This window comes from Copadichromis virginalis, linkage group LG8, assembly GCF_057382275.1.
Source record: "Copadichromis virginalis isolate Kocher_CV1m ecotype Utaka linkage group LG8, C_Virginalis_male_GT1.1, whole genome shotgun sequence".
Lineage (NCBI taxonomy): Eukaryota > Metazoa > Chordata > Actinopteri > Cichliformes > Cichlidae > Copadichromis > Copadichromis virginalis.
The window spans coordinates 22,918,431-22,924,430 of record NC_140625.1 but is presented as its reverse complement, the minus strand read 5'-3'; the positions used below and the strand labels follow the sequence as shown (position 1 = coordinate 22,924,430).

Below are 6,000 nucleotides of genomic sequence, written 5' to 3'. Positions count from 1 at the left end.
AGAGCCTGAATTTGCCTGTGCAAGAAAAAAACACCAGGTACTTCCCCACATCACACACACACACACACACACACACACACACACACACACATGTAAGCATGTATCAGTTGCATAAAATTTCATATAAACAATGATTTTGTTTTATGCTTTACTTTTAGATGTCTGGTCATTGTTTTGACTACCCAAAAGCAACAACAGATGTGGAAAGGAAATGACTCAAACTGAAGCTATGAATGAAAATCCAAACGTTTTTGTTTTGGAGACAGCTGCAGAGCTGCTATAGAAAAGTTCACCCCAAATCCAAACCTACACAAATGGCCAACAAACTCAAACTTGGCAGCAACTTCATAAGGCCAACAAATAAAGTAAATCTCATCATCAAATTTAATACAAAAAGCAAACTAAATCATAATAGAGTTTTTTTGAGCTGGACATTTTATTAGATGAGAGCAATGACTTTGTAATTTTTTAATTTCGTTTGTAACTTATACTGACTGTGTGTGTCAAACTGTAATAACAAACAACAGCCCGGAGACTCTGGAGAAACTCTGAAACTGCTTTACTGGCATCACCATGTACCCCTGTGTGGGTAACACATTCCTGCCTTTTTCTGTCACTTTTTGAGATATTTAAAAGATCTGAAAAGAAGACGGACATTGTACTCTGGGTGTACAGAAGACATTTGGAAGGATTTGCATCTGAGCTGCCACGCCTTAGGAGAGCAGCGGAGACAATTATCTTAACTTACTGTTGTTCAAGGATTAAAGGGTAAAACAAAACTTGTCTCCAGACGTTTTCATTCATGCATTCATTCATCATGTGATATAAACCTAATCAATGTTATAAATAAGACTAGATAGAATAGAATAGAATAGAATAGAATAGAATAGAAAGTACTTAAACATGATCTGATAGAAAAAGGAAGTGCAGTAGAGCACTGTTCAGGCATGTTGTGTAATACAGGAAAGCACTGAATGTTCCAATAGGACGGAAAGTGTGAGTGTCTGTGTGTGTTGTGTTTGTGTGTGTCAAACTGTAATAACAAAAACAGCCCAAAAACTGGAGAGACTCCAGAGTCTCTGGAAAAACTATACAAGAGACTGATTGACCCCTGTGTGGGTAACACATTCCTGCCTTTTTCTGTCACTTTTTGAGATATTTAAAAGATCTGAAAAGAAGACGGACATTGTACACTCAGAGCACAGAAGACATTTGGAAGGATTTACATCTGTGCTGCCACAGCGGAGACAATTGTCTTTACTTATTATAAAAGCTTTTGATTACTTCATCGAAGGTAAATTTATATCACCACATCACATCTATAAGTGCTGAATTTATTAAATAGTTTATCAGCATAAAAATAATAATTGTTTTATGTTTTTTAGGTGACAGCTCGTCGTTTCGACTAACCTAAAGGAATGGACGATGAGGAAAAGAAAATATTCAAACGTGAAACTCTGATGGGAAAAACGCAGAGATTCTCTATGAAGACACATATCAAACTGGTATAAGATGTAACCTCATTTTCTTCACCCACTCTGGAACACACTACAGGGCTGCAATAGAAGAAGCATTGAAGGATATTCAAATGGACAACAAACTCAAACTTGAACTTTCTGTGTCCATATTTCCCAGTGGAAAGATTTAGATTCAAGGTACAGAAGAAAACCTTGATGCATTTGAGAAAATGTTTAACAAAATGAAACAACATGTAGACACAAGAAAAGAAGAACAGATGATGAAAACATTACAGCAAATGAAAGTTGAAGAATCTGATTCTGAAACAGAAGGACGAGACAAACAGAAACAGTCTAAATGAAATGTGATACAACAAGAAAAAAACAGGAAACAGCAGAAACAATATGGACATTTGAACTATTAGTAAGTGAATATTAAAGTTTTTGCTCCTTGTGTTTAAAAATTATTAGATATTTAAGTCTGACTTGCAATATTTTTATAATCTTTATTCTCTTTTAAATCCTGCCGTTTGTTAGATATATTATTATATATGTATTGTTTTACAATGATGCATAACATATTACAGAAAACAAACTGGTATAAGATGCAACCTCATTTTCTTCACCAAATCTGGAGCACACTACAGGGCTGCAATAGAAGAAGCTTACCCTCAATCCAACGCTATTCGAATGGACAACAAACTCAAACTTGAGCTCTCTGATGGAGGCACTGTGTCTATATTTGACAGTGGAATCATTGTGATTCAAGGTACAGAAGAAATCCTTGATACATTCGAGAACAGGTTTGACACAATTAAACAAAGGGTAAACAGCAGAAGATAAGAACAGGTGCGGAAAACATTGGAGCAATTGAAAGTCAAAGAACCTGATTCTGAAACAGAAGATCAGGACAAACAGAAACAGTCTAAATAAAATGTGATACAAATAAGAAAAAGCAGGAAACAGCAGAAACAATACGGACATTAATAAGTGAATATTAAAGTTTTCGTTTCTTGTGTTTAAAAATTAGTAGATATTTTAGCCTGATTTTCAATACCTGTATAATCTTTATTCTCTTCTAAATTCTGCTGTTCATTTGATGTATCATTGTTTTTTATATCATATTTCATATTACAAATATGAATCTCTTTCAGTCTGTAGGTTTGAAGAATTATAGTTTTGTACCCACTGAGGTCCGTCTCATATCTGAAGGTCAGTTTTCCACAGAGATGAATGAGATTTAATCTTCAGCCACTCAAATTAAGATAATGTCACAGCATCAGCGTTCAGGTACATGTCCTGCAGATCAGTTAGGTTAAGATAAAACATGGGATATTATTTTATATTTTATTGATTTTGCTTTGCTTTTGCTAAGTTGTATAAATAAAATATCATGCATACAAAAGTCTAACCTGTGGACATTCCCTTTGTTTAAAACTTTTAAATAAGTATTACATCTATTAATGGCTCTAATAAAGCAGAATGAATATCAAATCAATGTTTAACACATACTGTTATAAAACAAAGGTTATTAAATTCATTGTAGGTCATAGAGCCTTTTTGGATTTGGTTACACAGTCTAAGTAAGATGAACTCTCCTGTGTTTACATTCCTGACACAGACACTCTCTACTTTTAAGATTAGGCTTCAAACTTTCCTTTTGAGTAAAGCTTATAGGTTGTGCTCAGTCAGTTATACTGTAATGGGCTCAGGGAACTTCCCATGATGCACTCAGCATTTCTTCTCCATTCCTTTTCCCTCTTGATGATCAGCCACTACTGCAAGTCACTGACATTTGTCTTCTGTCTCATGCAGGTTGTTGTCTTGTCAGGCTTTTTGTCCTTTGCTCTCTCTCTTTCCTCTTTCTTTCTCTCTCCTCCCACCAATCACACCAGATAGTCTGTTTTGCTAAAGGACTCTTCCTGTTAGTTTTCCTCCCACTATCACCAAGTCCTGTTCATGAAAGATCATCTGATCCTTGGGGCTCAGGAAAAAAAGGAAAAAACTCAGAGCCACAGGGAAGACAGACAGACAGACAGACAGACGACTTTTACCCTATGATAGCCGGTATAGGCTCTGCGACCGTGACATAAATAAGCGGAGGAGAATGAATGGATGGAAGTTACTATACAATTTAAGATTTCTAGATACAAAAAATATGAAAGGCATAAATATTGAATTTTGGTATAAATCACATAAAGATATACAGATATAGATAAAACAACGTTTTGATAAACTGTTCATGGAATACATGTTTAGAAGTACCATTGCACAATCATCAGAATTGTCTCTTTTATTAGACTCAAAATGTAAAAGAACCCACCTGTCATGATCCTGGGTCTTTTGACCCAGCGTTTTAAGTTTGAGTTTATTTTGTTCATTAGGTTATCTAAGTTCATTTGTTTATTAGATTCCCCTTGTGTATCCAACCCCTGTTAAGTCTCCCTTGTCTTTCATGTGCTTCATGTCTGTGTTTCATATGTTGTCATGTTTGCGTTTCATTATGTTTCCCGTTGTTATGTTCATGTTGTGTCTACTGTGCCTTTCTGTTCCATGTTTCAGGTCCCTATGTTCTGTCTCCCCAGTCTGTTAAGTTTACATGTCTTGAGTTCCGTTAGTGTGTTTCCTGTTTTACTTTCACAGTCTGTCCTATGTTAATGTTTCTAGTTTTGCTTCCCTTGTCTCGTCCTGCCTAATTACTCCCAGCTGTGCTCTCCTCCTGTGGCTCATTCCCCCTCGTTATCCCTCAGTGTATTTAAGCCCCATGTTTCTCTTTGTCAGTGTTGCGTCCTCAAATTCAAATTCAAATTCAAATTCAAATTTTATTTGTCACGTACACAGTCATACACAGTACGATATGTAGTGAAATGCTTGGACAACTGCTCGTGACCTAAAGAAAACAAAAAAGGAAAAGGCTATGAATAAGATAGGAAATAAATATGAAAAATTAAAAAGGGTAAATTTAACTAGGAAGGAATAAAATATAAATTAAGGTTAAAAATGAAATAACTGTACAACACAAATTAGAATGAAGGGTAAATTTAACTGGGAAAGAATAAGATAAAATATATAAATTAAAGTTGAAAATAAAATAACTGTACAACAAAATACACAATATAGAACTATATAAGAATGTATGAAGAAATATAAATAAATATATACACAATAACAGCAGCTGTACAAGTATTAACCGGAAATGAAGAATGTAGTGACCAGTGTTGTGCAATCCACATTATGTCTCCCTCATAGCTGTGTGATTTTTCCCTGTGGCTCCTTGTGCTTTAGTTTTCCCAGTTTAGTTTTGTATTGTTTTTCGTGTCCCACTCCACGCCAGCAATAAAGCTGTGTTTTTTGAGTTTACTTTTTGTCTCTGCGAGTTTGCGTTTGGGTCCTACTCTTGCCTGCACACAGCCGTATTGTGACACCACCTGCCTCTTGAATCACACTCTAGATCTTGTTTTTACCTGTCAAATAGAAACTAAACATTTAGCAATGTTTCCTGAAAAGCCTCTCTTGTCTGGTCATTTCCTGATAATATTTAAATTTACAATAATTGATTACACAGCAGTGGGAAGTAGACATCATCACAGTAGATGTCTTTTTGAAAGTGCTGTAACTAAGTTTAAGAATATAATAATATATAATTCACCCACTGTTATCATCTTCAATGCCCTGCAACAACATAGAGCAATGCAGCTACCTGAACGCTACTCCAACAGAGGTCCATCATCTTGTTAATAATTTTACCTCCTCAATATTTACGACTTTTTAAAACCTGGTGAAATAATAATTACAGGTAGGTATTACAGGTAGCTTACACGTCTTTTTTTTTTTTGTTACTCATTAGCTACTGATTATTTCTCAGGTTTCAAATAGGTACATCAGAATTAAGAAGTTGAAAGTCAGCAGGGCAGGCAGGGTGAGCAGAACCATAAAAAATGTATTTTGTATTGTTGTTCTAAATGTTGTAATAAAATTGGCTTGTATTGTTGTGTTTTTAATGCAGGCAGATTTTTTATGTGGATATAAAATGATCCAAGTGGGATTGGCAACTGACAGGGTCTTGACAGTCAGTGATACAGCAATAATTATAGCAGAATAACAGGGACTAAGTGCAGTTATTTTTTTCATTTTTTTTTTAACCAGTCCCATTTGGTTCTTTAGCCATCAAAGTTGTTGTCTGAAGGCCAACAAAGATACCCAACGGATTTACTTTACGAAGTGGATCATCACGGCCTTGCCGTATTGGTCCATTTGACTGACCTTTGTTGTTATTATTTTATTTTATTTATTTTTTTAATTTTATTTTATTTGCAGTTGTTACAGACGTGACAGACATGGCTGGGGGATAGGAAAGGGAGAAAGAAAGAGAGGAAGGAAAAGAAAAACAGAGGGGAAGAGGAACAGTGAGAAAGGACACTTTCTCTTAAATTTGATCATTATGCCAGAATTTAAGAGATTCTGGCATAATGATCAAATAACTGAAGATAACCATCCACTCCACTAACAGCCTACTGGAACTACAAACTGACAAATTAGATAT

The 6,000-nt window shown here is 35.2% G+C and overlaps 1 long non-coding RNA gene across 1 annotated transcript; it reads left to right on the top strand.

The window, feature by feature from the left end:
* The first annotated feature begins 1,023 nt into the window (after positions 1 to 1,023).
* Positions 1,024 to 2,863, top strand: LOC146703397 (uncharacterized). Its single transcript, XR_014922097.1, has 2 exons — positions 1,024 to 1,294; positions 1,386 to 2,863. It is a non-coding gene; the product is annotated as an uncharacterized LOC146703397 (long non-coding RNA).
* The last annotated feature ends 3,137 nt before the right edge of the window (positions 2,864 to 6,000 follow it).